The 13,535-nt window shown below is 35.3% G+C and overlaps 1 protein-coding gene across 5 annotated transcripts in view; it reads right to left on the bottom strand.

Moving 5' to 3' along the window:
* Positions 1–13,535, bottom strand: part of LOC145284714 (synaptotagmin-16-like) — a 408,213-nt gene that overhangs the window by 276,711 nt on the left and 117,967 nt on the right. The window contains exon 1 of one of the 5 annotated variants that reach the window (XM_080133630.1): positions 3,529–3,550. The exons of the other annotated variants lie outside the window; for them this stretch is intronic. The gene's annotated coding sequence lies outside the window, so the exon portion shown is untranslated. Of the gene's footprint in view, positions 1–3,528; positions 3,551–13,535 lie in introns of those variants that run through there. 5 annotated transcript variants of the gene reach the window in all.

The following is a 13,535-nucleotide window of genomic DNA, read 5'->3' as shown; positions in this document are numbered from 1 at the left end:
TTCTTGCAAAATTTTTTATTTTGATTTCAAATGAAGTATTTTCAAGTTTTCGTTATAATACCTTTACTTTATATATCATTTTAAATAGTGTTTTTCGTTCTATCTAATCATTTAAATTCTAATCGTTTTAAAGCAATTATGTCTTCTTTTTAGAATGTTGAATAAAAAAAACAAATTCGCACAATTTTCTTATTTCAATTCAAGCTATGTCAAAAAGCTTGCAATATCAACAAAGTGTTTGGGCCAGGAACCACTACTTAACGCTTAGTACAATGGTGTTTTAAGAAATTTTGTGGTGGCGATGAGAGTCTTAGATCTTAGACATAATGTATGCAATGATTTCCAATCACTCGAGAGAGATTGGAAAGACAAAAAAAAAAAAACTTGATGACTGGGTGCTGCACGAATTAAACAACAACCAAAAGAAACGTTGTTATACCTTCTTTTACGCAACAAGAATGACCCGTTTTTTGACCGGGTTGTGACTTGCGATGAAAAGTGGGTTCCTTATGATGGTGATGCTCAGCTCAGTGGTTGGATGCTGACAAAGCTCCACAACATTTCCTGAAGTCAGAGTGGCACCAAAAGAAAGTCATGCTGGCTGTTTGGTGGTTTGTGACTGGTCTTATCTATTACAGTTTTTTGAATGCAGGCAAAACCATTATGGCAGTGTTGTACTGTCAACAAATGGATGAAATGCAAGAACACCCATCATTAGTCAACAGAATAAGTCCAATTCTTCTTCACGACAATGCCCGACTGCAGAAGTTGAATGAATTGGGCTACAAAACTCTACCTCATCTGCCATACTCTCTGAACCTCTCACCTACCGACTACCACTTTTTTAAGCATCTCAACGACTTTTTGTGGGAGAAATGCTTAAAAAACTTAAGCAATATCCAAAACGCCTTCAGCAACTTCATCGCCACCAGAACACAAGATTTTTACGTTACTCGCATGAATACACTTGTTTTGTGTTGGCAAAAGTGTGTTGATTCTGCTGGTGTTTATTTCGATCAATATTTTTTTGTTTGAGTCTAGAAATGCCTATTTGAATTTAAAAGAATAGACCATGTTTTGTGGATGCGTTACTGGCGGCTTCTGTTACTCTTGCTTCTCCTAAGTTGTCCCTCAGTCGTCATATTCAATGAGTGATTTTTCTGATAAAGGGAGAAGAAAAAGCTGTATTCTAGGTTGGCAGTATTTTGCATGAACAGTCGCCAGAGATGTCGGAAATTTTCTGTTTCTATGTATATCCTTGTAGCCATGTCACTAATAAGAGTGCCAGAGGTAAACGTTTTAACTGAGCTGACGTTATCTGCCTGATAGTCAGGCACTCGAACCTTCGATTAACCATTAAGGAGGCTGTCCTATCAGCAGGTACAAAGTACTGGGGCTGCTGTATCGCCATTTGGTGAATGGATTCTGAATTATGCAGTAGCTTTGGGTGGGATTCTCGACGTCATATTAGTGGGTAATTGTTAAGGCTTTACTTTATCATGTGCTACAAAAAAATATTTCTATGTTTCTTTTTCTCTCTTAGTTTCCCTCTCTGCTCTGCTCTAAGCAAGTCTGTCAACCTATTGTACAAATCCTAAAACTCCATCATAAAAAGTTTCCTCCAAAATACACGATTAAACCCAGATCTCTAACTTCCAACACTACCATGTCTCCTTCTCCAACATCAGGGGTCTATGTTCCAATCTTCCAGAGATTGAAACCCAATTACAGGAGACTACATAGACCTATTATTCCTAAGTGAAACTGGCATTGGACTGACTATTTCCCTAGATGAGTTTGTAATTAAAGGATACTCTAACTTAACATCCAAAATCGCCATGGGCATGAAATATGTGCCTACATAAAAGATGGCTTTCCATGTGGTAGAGGCATCTCCAGAGAAAACCCTAAATTACTCTATATCTACTTCCGAGTTAAAATTGCTCACACTACTGTATTTATATTTACCCTCCCCATAACAGCGGAGTTACTATATTTAAAAGTATATCTGCAAAAATTGACCACATCCTGTTTGCTCATGCTTCGGCTAACATTCACATCTGTAGAAACTTCAATGTTCACAATGTGGAATGGTTATCCCACTCAAACAAGATGGATGATGGGAAGTTCTGTCATGATTTCTCCATTGCTTATGACCTCTCTCAGATTGTTTACGAACCCACCCTTGTGCCCGACTCTACAGTCAGTACGCAAGTCTCCTAGGCCTTTTCCTCACAACTTGCCATGAGCTATGTTAATCTTCCATTCTGTCTCCACTGGGATCTTCCGACCACTCAGTTAAGATAAAAATGAAATGTAATAAGTCCTCATACATACCTCTCCATTGTACAGTATATCGATACTCTATGGCTGACTGAGAAAGCTTTTGTACATTTATATCAGATCTACTTCTGCGTTCCATATTTAAAAAGGATGTGTCCTCTATAGTATCATACCTGATGGAATGGTTAATTGTAGGAAATAGACCGTTTCATACTCTCGAAAAAATTCCAGCAAAAACCTAACAGCCAGCCGTGGTTTTTTGCAGAATGTGCTGCTGCCATTGCACACAGAAATCATCTTTTTCCATTACTTCAAATGTAACAGATGTACTGAAACTAAAGCCACTTTCAGGACTGGCAGCAACTACCGTAAAAGAGTAATGAAGAATGCAAAAGAGTCGTATGCTCAGTCTGTCAAATCCAAAGTTGCTATGCAGCAACTTAGTTCCCACCTGTTTTGGTAAATAGCAAACAGGATCCTAAACAGAGGCGAATGTTCTATCCCAACTATTGACAATGGACCTGAGTTAATCTCGTCAGCATCAGACAAAACCAAACTCTTTGCCAAGAAATTTGCAGCTAATTCTACCCTATGTGACTAAGGTCGCCAACCTGAATCAGAAAACATGCTATGTGACATACAAATATCTGTGCATGATACTACTAAGCTAATCAAACACCTTGATTCTACTAAAGCAACTGGCCCTGACTGCATTCCAATTATAATGCTGAAAAAGCTCCGACCAGAACTAGCTTCCATATTTACAAAGCTGTTTAAGTGTTGTCTTAAGGAGAATCGCTTCCCAACACCCTAAAAAATCTCATCATATGCCTCGTATTTAAGAATTCAGGTTATCGGTCATCTTCCTCTCAGCACCAATCAATAAATCTCCTGTGCATTAGGAGTAAATACTGGAATCTGTGTTAAATAGAGAAGTAGTCAACTATCTCAAGAAAAAAAAAACCCTTCTTAGTGACATATAATATAGTTTCCGTTCTGTTAGATCTACAGCAGATGTGCTTACAGTTATATCTCATAGGATTAGCAAATCTCCTGATGGAGGCTTCCTTTCTAGGGCAACTGCTCTTGATATATCAAAGGCCTTTGATAGGGTATGGCATAAAAGTCTACTTGGATATTTATTTTTATTTTATATATAAAGTTATACTTTTCTTTCAATTTTCTTTCAAGAATGTTTTAAAAAATTGAGCTAACTAGTAAAAATAGATACTCATCGATACTTACCTTGTTATAACTTTTTCCTCTGATGAAAAGATCCTATCTTTGAAACTCCATGGAATAAGGAACCTTCCACCTTTATTTCGTAGTCCTTGTTTCAAATAAAATATTATAAATTTAATTCTACAGTCTCTTGACTTTTTCTATTTATATGTATATATGTATATTTGTTTATTGTTTCTGGTAAAGAATTCCAGCAAAGGGCTCGATTATAAAGAAAAAAAAATTCCAATATAAAAGCTTGATATTTATTTAAAAACTGTACAGAAGGCCAGAAAAAACATTAGTGCCGTCGGGTTCGAGCCTTTTCTAGTCTCACACAAAACATGCATTCACATCTCAAGTTATATACATACACACACGTCCACACACGTACATATATTCACGTTCGCGTATATACATTCACAATCACTTGTATACACACACATGCTAACATACACACATGTACTCACATACGCACACATGTACGCACACATGGACAACGTCACTTCCCCTTTCAAAGGAAATCCACACATGCGCAAAAGACCACCAGAAACAACTATAAAAGTAAGAGCAATAAGCTGCTTCCTCCTTTTCGGACCAGCTTCCGAGCTGAACGGTTCGACGAACCAGCCGCCTCCCTTTCAGGAGGCGTGCACCTGTGCACCTCACGCCACTTGCTACTATGTGGGGCAAAGAGCTAACAAACAGTACATACACTTTATACACTTTCTATCTCCCTAACCTGGATTGACTATCTCTTTCTCTCTATCTACAACTTGTGCCGGAGAACACCTCCGCGTAGCTGACTGCTAACATGGCGCACAGCTTTTACTGATGTCAACCCTCTTTGTCTTTGTCTACATGTTGGACTATCATTCCCATTTCCACCACATTACTCACTTCTCTTCCCACGCGCGAACAAACGATAGTGACCCGAACATGAGATGTACACACATTTCCTTTTCCTTCTATACTACAAGTGCCACAACAAACGATGGTTACACCCGAATGCAGACATGAACACGTGTTATATCTAAAACATTCATTCTTTCAACAGTAAATAAACGACATGTTTATTTTATCCAACAATTGAGTTTTTGTTTCCTTCATTCCATTCGTTTCATTATTTTCTTTTGTAACGGGATTAGGATTTAAGCCTAAGATGAAGGGGGCCAGTTAAAGGTAAATAATGTTAGGCTCTTGTCAGCCATTTTTATATGTTTATCTTACCGAGAAAACAAGGGTCGCCTATATTATTTCTAATAATGTTTATTTTCATTAAATTAGAGCTTGTTCGTCCCTATTTATATATATATTTTAGGCTAATATCAATTCATCAATTATTTATTTAATTAATATATTTTTGGTAATCATCTGTTTAATTTATTTTGTCCTATTCCGTTCCTAATTTTCTTGACTTTCTGATGTGCCTAAGGGGAGTAATTCATGCATCATTTTTATTCTTTAATCTTTTGATTCATTTTCATATTTATTGCCATAGGGAGATAACTTATGAATCATTAATTATTATAAGCATTTAATTTTGTTATTAAAATGCTAATGAATAAATATTCCATATTTTATTATTTTATTTTTATACTTTGTAACTATATATCTGGATATACTAATATAATATAATTTTACAAATTTTCACTTCTATGTTCTATTTTAATTTACTTTATTTTAATTTAATTCGTTGAAGTACCAACCTGCATGAAATTTACTTGACCTAATAGATCCTTTTATATTTGAGTTGTTCCTGTTTTTGAGTTTTATATATTTGAAGTTTTTTTTTTTTTTTTGAAAAATGGTATTTATTTATATAGCTCACTGGTTAAAGTATTTTTATTTATTAATTTTATTTTTACCAAATTTTCCATTCTATGTCAAACATATTCGCCTAAACGACAACCATATATATATATATATATATATATATATATATATATATATATATATATATACATACATACATATATTTTTAAAAAAATTATATATATATATCTACATGCATAAATACGCACACACACACATACACACACACACACACACACACACACACACATATATATATATATATATATATATATATATATATATATATATATATATATATATATATACGTTTTATTTTTTATTACCGTATGTTTCTGTTAAGTTACATTATTGTTTCGGCTACACGGCCGTTTTTTTTTTTGGCCTCTGTAGCGTCCTCAGACTTTTACAGAGGTTTCTGTAAAAGTCTGAGGACGCTACAGACGGCCAAAAAAAAAAACGGCCGTGTAGCTGAAACAATAATGTAACTTAACAGAAAGATACGGTAATAAAAAATAAAACGCATATTTGCTCTACAACAGTATTGAGCACTTTCTTCAGTTTTTATTAATTACCATCTCCACTAAATATATATATATATATATTTGTATAAATACACACACACACACACACACACACACACATATATATATATATATATATATATATATATATATATATATATATATATATATATATCTGCATGCATAAATACATATATATATATATGTCTATATATATATATATTGTCTAGGGCAATGAACGCCGTTTCCCCACTCCCGACACACCCCACTCTAAAACTGGACACTTGAGAGTGCTTGAGTACCATATATACCTGAGCAATTAGACTGGGTTGACCTTCCTCTGATGGGTTGAGGATACCGGATTGACAGTTACTGGCTGCTGTTTCTGACTGGTAGTACAGGAGCCCTAACTCTTTGGTAGCGCTTAGAGCGGCTGCTTCACCAACAGTTGTATAATATCGGGATGTTTGTAGTTCCATGTCGCGCATGGAAAGGGACATTCTTGTTTTTTACAAAAGACTTTTTGTATTCCTACACGTCAACACACAGGAAATAAATACAGAAAAGATATAAACATTCATATATTTTTCGTATTGATTTTTTATTCATTATATTACAATTTATAAAATAAAAATTACAATTAAATTTACCAAAATGATCGCGGATTAAGGACTATCCACTTATCAAGTGTTTCCTTTTCAGATTAAATATGTTTTTAACTCTTTTTCAAAGTGTTTTTAACGTGTTTTATTAACTGATGGCTCTTATTATAAGCTCTGTCTCCTATTTGGTTTTATCGAGCTTTTACATCTGCTTGAGATTACTTTATAAATATTAATTCTTTAATATTTATAATATACTCTATTATACATTTGTTTTCTATCTTATATTTAATTCTATCACCATTTAATTTTTTTTCTTTGTTATGGCGAGATGAGCAATTCACCGCCGGAACCTTTTATCGAAAGAACGTTATCACCGGTCACCGGTTGTGAGAGCCTTCCCTGGGCGGGAACACTTAAAAAAACGTAACATGCTGTCTCTGTAAATATTCTCAATAAACTTCTCTATTCTTTTATTACTTCAGAACCTCTTTATCCATTTATTTCCCTGGTGGAATACCTTTCTTGAATATCCTTTTATTATGGCCACCCACCGCAGGATATATCAACTGGCGACGAAGATGAGATACGGACTGTAAATTCATCTAAAAAAACAACAAAAAAAAACACGTGGTAACCGAGAGCATTCTGAAAATTGTTGTTCACAAAGTTCACTTTTAATTGAAGAAAAAGCTTCTTAGAAAGCGAAAGACTGGTGTCTGCCACAAATTTATGCAAGTAAAAAATAATTTTTATATTATTGACGAGTTAAACTCCGTTTTTCTCTTTTTAAACTCCCAAAGAGTTGACGTTATATAACGTGTGTGTGTGTGTGTAAATTGTGACTTTCTTCATGATTACCGGACGTGTTTTTTGTATTTGGTTAATACGATAAAAAACCAACAAATGAACAATACTGAGAAATCTGTGTTTATTTAATAAAGAAAATTTTTAAAAGAAGTTTACGTGTGTCTGCTGAAGTAGACGAAAAAAAGAGTCTCTTGAAATTTTGTCAAGTGTTATTTTAACGGTGATTTTTTTTTTCGGAACTTTCCTATGTGTTGAAAAATTTCTGTGAAAATAAGCATCTTGTTTTTTAACAAGATTTTTTTTCTTCTCTGTGGTATACGTTAACTTGCTATTGATACATTTAAAAAGAAAATGACATCAGAACAAATAGCAACGTTGACGAAAACGTTAACTGAGAGTTTAATCGCTCAACAAAAAGCCCAAATGGATTTTCAAAAAAATGCTAATTCAACAAGAACGTTTCGAAACTCTTGTAATACAACAAACGACGGATAATCGCTTATTTTGTGAAACAATTTTGTCAGAAAAATCTAAGGAGGGTGCATCCAGATTTTTTTCGGCTGAGGGTATAGTGAACTCGCTTTCAGAGTTTAAATATGACCCAGAAAAAGGTGACACTTTTCCAGCCTATTATCGTAGGTTTGAAACGATATTTACAAAACGATGTGAGAAGTGGTCGGATGAGGAAAAAATAACACTATTACTACAAAAAATGGGCACAGAAGAAAATACTAAATTCACGAATTTGATATTGCCTAAAAAACTGGAAGAGATCTCTTTTTCTGAAACGGTGAAAATTTTGTGTGTTATATTCGGTGAAAGAGATAGTCTTTTTCATACACGGTATAGGTGTTTAAATATGTCAAAAGACGAAACTGATGACATTGTCACATATGCGGGCAAAGTCAACGCCCAGTGTGAACTGTTTAAATTAAAGGATTTATCAGTGGACATGTTTAAGTGCTACATATTTGTCCAGGGACTGACAGCACCGAAGGACAAGGATTTAAAGTCAAGGATATTATCAATCATGGAACAAGACCCGGAAATGAACTTGCAAAAAGTGACAGAAGAATGTCAAAAATTGATAAATGTAAAAAAGGGACACTACGAGGATAGAGGGAAAAGTCACATCCCAAGTCCAGGTAGTAAAACAGAAGACATTTCCAAAAGACAAAGGGAAAAGTTTTGAATGTTGGAGTTGTGCGGGTCCGCACTTAAGAAAAAACTGCCCTTATAAAGACCAACATTGTACCAAATGTGGCCTAGTGGGACACCGGGCATCCCACTACCGAACTAAGCAAGACAAAAGACGGAAATGGAAGCCAAAAGTAAATGTGGTCTTGTCCAAAGAAGAAATAAAACAAGGAGGGAAACGGAAATTCGTTCACACACAAATAAATGGTCACTCAGTGAAACTACTTTTAGACACAGGTAGCGATATATCAATTATCGACGAAGTGACCTGGAAGAGAATTGGTGGTCCAAAACTGAGAAAAACACAAAAAATTGCAAAAGGTGTTTCCGGAGAGCGATTAAAATTCATGGGAGAATTTAATTGCAGTGTTTCTCTTGGATCGAAAACTTTTTCCTCAAACCTTTCAGTTGTTCCAGGAATAAGTTCTTGCCTTTTTGGAATTGATTGGATTGTTTTGTTTGATTTATGGGAGCTACCCATAAATTCATTTTGCAATAATGTAAGAGCGTTGGAAAAGAAAAATTCCAAACAAAATGACCATTTTCTGGCAGTGTTAAAAAGTGAATTCCCCAAAGTTTTTTCAGAGGGATTAGGAGTATGCACCAAAACTGAAGTAAATTTTGAATTAAAACAGAATGTGAAACCTGTTTTTAGACCAAAGAGAAATGTGCCTTTTTCTTGAAAAGAAGATATTGAAATTGAACTAAAAAGACTACAGAAGAATGGTGTAGTCGAAAAAGTTGACTATTCTGAGTGGGCGAGCCCCACTGTGTATGTTAAAAAGAAAAATAAGAAGATTCGGGTATGTGCCGATTTTCCTACAGGCCTTAATGACTGTCTGATGGATCATAGTTATCCACTTCCATCTCCTGAAGACATTTTTACAAAGCTGAATGGAAGTAGAATTTTCTTCAAAATCAACTTATCGGAAGCTTACCTTCAGGTAAAAGTCAGTGAAGAATGTTCTAAGTATTTTTGTATCAATACACATCTAGGACTTTTCCGACTAAAAAGACTTCCTTTTGGATTAAAAGTGGCCCCAGCACTATTTCAGCAAATAATGGATACGATGCTTGCTGATTTAGATGTTGCAATCGCATATTTGGATGACATCATAAGGAACACATCAGAGCAGTTTTCCAAAGAATTGAGGAATTTGGTTTCAAGTTAAGTGCCGAAAAATGTGAATTCTTTTTAAAACAGATAAAATATCTTGGTCAAATTATCGACAGCCAAGGCAGAAGACCGGATCCTCAAAGAACAGAAGCAATCGAGAGGATGCCAGCACCCAGTAATGTTGCCCAGTTACAATCTTTATTGGGTTTGGCTCAATATTATGCTATTTATATTACAAACATGCATAAGTTGAGAGCACCATTGAATGATTTGTTAGAAACGGACAAAAGTGGATTTGGTCAAAAGAATGCCAAAATGCGTTTGAAGATATTAAGAAATACCTGCTATCAGATTTAGCTCTAGCACATTTTGATCCACAGAAAGAATTGATTGTTGCATCAGATGCAAGTGACTACGGAGTAGGAGCAGTTCTTCTCCATAAACTTGAAGATGGATCAACAAAGCCAATAGCCCATGCATCCAGATCACTTTTGCCGGCTGAAAGAAACTATTCTCAAATTGAAAAAGAAAGCTTGGCGATTATTTATGCCATTAAAAAATTCCATAGATTTATTCATGGAAGGATGTTTACTTTGCAAACCGACCACAAACCCTTATTGACTATTTTTGGCTCTAAAAAAGGCATACCTACGCACACTGTGAACAGACTCCAACGATGGAGCATAATTCTACTAAATTATAACTTTAAAATGGAGTACATTTCATCCAAAAATATCGGGCATGCAGATGGATTGTCCAGGCTCATCCAAAAGTGTGCTGAACCTTTGGAAGACACAGTAATAGTTGCATTGACAGAGGAAAAAGAACTCTCCAGATTACTGTGTAACACAATCAGAGAGTTACCAGTGACTCTAGACGAAATAAATAAGGCAGCAGAAAAGGATGATTATATTGTGAAAATGAAAAAGTTGGTGCAACTAAATGGAAAATCAAAGAAAGACCCTAAAATTTTACCATTTTCCATTTGTGCTCAAACCTTGACGTACGCAGACAGAGTCGTCATACCGACTACGCTTCAGAGAAGAATTTTAAAAGAATTTCATAGTGGTCATCCAGGCATGTCGAGAATGAAAGCTTTAATGCGTGGATATACGTATTGGCCTAGGATGGACCAGGACATTGAAAAACTCGTAAGAGAGTGTCAAGGGTGTCAGCTAGCAGCAAAGGCACCGCCTGTGCAGATACAACCGTGGCCAAAGACTGATACACCGTGAACTCGGTTACATATCGATTATGCAGGTCCTTTAAATGGACATTATTTCTTAGTGGTCGTCGACAGTTTCACAAAATGGCCAGAAGTGTTTAAATACAAACACCCTACTTCGATGAGTACAATAGATGCACTAAGAGTTCTCTTCAGTCGTTTTGGAGTGCCTAAAACTATTGTCAGCGACAACGGCACCCAATTTACCAGCAAAGAATTTTAAGAATTCTGCAAGGCTCTAGCCATTGAACATTTAACAACGGCAATCTACCACCTAAGGTCAAATGGCCTAGCAGAGAGGTTCGTCGATACATTCAAAAGAGCCTTGAAGAAAAACCAAGGCATGGACACTGACGAGAAGAGTCTTGAACAATTTTTATCAGTGTACAGGATAACTCCGAACCCAAACACTGATACCGGTTCGTCACCAGCCGAACTGATGTTTGCACGGAAAATCAGATCTGTATTTGACAGAATTTTACCAAGTGCCACCAGAGTAACAACAACAAAAGAAAATTTTCCAACAAGGTTTTACAAACCTGGAGACAGAATATTCTTCCTGAATTACAGGAGTGGAAAAAATTTTGGGGAGGAGGGGATTATCATGAAAAGAATCGGACACATACATATTCTGTAAGAAGTAATAAATTCGACTGTCGCAGGCATAGCTAAGACCTCGACACACAACTGATAACTACAAACAGGCAGAAGAAAATGACCTGCCTCTAGAGGTTTTGTATGATTCTTTTAATATTCCCCAACCCTTAACAGAACTTACTCCAGATTTGAGAGTTCCAGCTTCTCCACCAACTCCACCCACTCAAACGATATTGAGGAGAAAAAGTACAAGGGTGAAAAGAAAAGTTAACTGGCTGAGCCCCAAGCCAAAAAGCAAACGATATTAAGCCAAATTCTCTTTGGAGAAATTGTCTTAGGGGGAGGTGTTATGGCGAGATGAGCAATTCACCGCCGGAACTTTTTATTGAAAGAACGTTATCACCGGTCACCCGGTTGTGAGAGCCTTCCCTGGGCGGGAACACTTAAAAAAACGTAACATGCTGTCTCTGTAAATATTCTCAATAAACTTCTCTATTTCTTTATTACTTCAGAACCTTTTTATCCATTTATTTCCCTGGTGGAATACCTTTCTTGAATATCCTTTTATTATGGCCACCCACCGCAGGATATATCATTCTTCTTCCTCTTCTTCTTCCCTGATCTTTCTTCTTATGTCTCGGCAGTCGTGTGAAAAGCATATCTTATTTTTCTTTTATTAATATTATTGGAATTTTCCCCCTTTTCTTTGTACATATTTGTGAATTATTCCATGGATTTCGGCCTTTGGGATTATTTTGGACCATCTTCCAATTACGTGATTTCCTTGGATTTTACTTGTGCAAATGGAAACTCAATTAACTTTCTTGGATTTATATTTTTGGATTTTACCGTCATTGGATTATTCACCTTTCACCAGACTATCCATTCACGTGTAATCACCCTTTTCTTCACCATATTCCCTCTGCTTCACTTTTTGTTATCAAGTAAGATCTTTGACTTACTTGCAGTTTCATCAAATACTTTTATATGCAAAATCCGATCCCGCATTTTGCTAATTTCTACCCTCTGATGAGAAGGAAAGTATTTCTTCGAAAATCCGCGGATTAAGGACTATCCACTTATCAAATGTTTCCTTTTCAGATTAAATATGTTTTTAATTCTTTTTCAAAGTGTTTTTTAACATGTTTTATTAACTGTTTGCTTTATATATATATATATATGCTTTTAACATTTAATATTACCACTTACTTTATAGCCGGTGTACTCCTACATAATCTATACCAATTTACTGAATTATATTATTGAAACCTGTATAAAAGAATTTTCTCAACTGATATAAATTCACTTAATCTATATAGATATTTTTTTATATTTGAGTTTATGTTATTTGTTTATCCAACTTGTAAAAATTTATCTAGCGCTTTAATAAAAAACATTTTCCCTAAAAATCTGCTATCAATTATGCTAATTTATTTTATGCCTTAATTGGACTGTATTTAGAATACTCTTTAAGAGTATTTAGAATACTCTTCAAGAGTTCTGTGCTATCACTCCCTCACACATGCTCACGTGCAAATAAACAAATGTTCATTGATTTTAATTTCCCTGCGCATTTGCACAAAAATAGGTTTTTCTAGCAACGACATAATTTCAAATACGTCCACATGCTTTTCTCACAACAACAAAAGCAAAATGGACATATTTCTGGCGAAGACAATACGACGTGACAATATCGACCAATGAGAAATTTTAGAAGATTGTTTTTTAATGCTTTCCCAAACTAAATATCAGCAGCAGTAATCTTGTGCTGGAATCCGATTCAAAAAGTATTTAAATGCAACAAACATTCTTTCTCTCTCTCTTTTCACTCCAACTTGACATGAGAACATGTCTCTTGTTTTCATCTCATCGTTATTTTCAAATATGTCAGAACCATAATTACACACGCCACGTGGACATCCAACAAACCACACACATCCATTCCATACATTTTCTATAAGAATTATTAACAACGGACTACTTTCCTCATGGAACTTGGAGAACGCACTCCATCGCAGTTGTTACGTCACATGTGCACCCTGTTGGGAGATAACAAGATGTCAGAGAACATAATGAGGAGTTTGTGGCAGGATAAACTACCAGAATCAACAGTACAAATCCTCGCACCAATGGCAGAAGGAACA

Source organism: Euprymna scolopes, chromosome 9 (genome assembly GCF_053919585.1).
Source record: "Euprymna scolopes isolate OS-2025 chromosome 9, ASM5391958v1, whole genome shotgun sequence".
NCBI classification, from domain to species: domain Eukaryota; kingdom Metazoa; phylum Mollusca; class Cephalopoda; order Sepiida; family Sepiolidae; genus Euprymna; species Euprymna scolopes.
The sequence above is the reverse complement of the archived record's forward strand: the minus strand, read 5'-3'. Positions and strand labels throughout refer to the sequence as shown.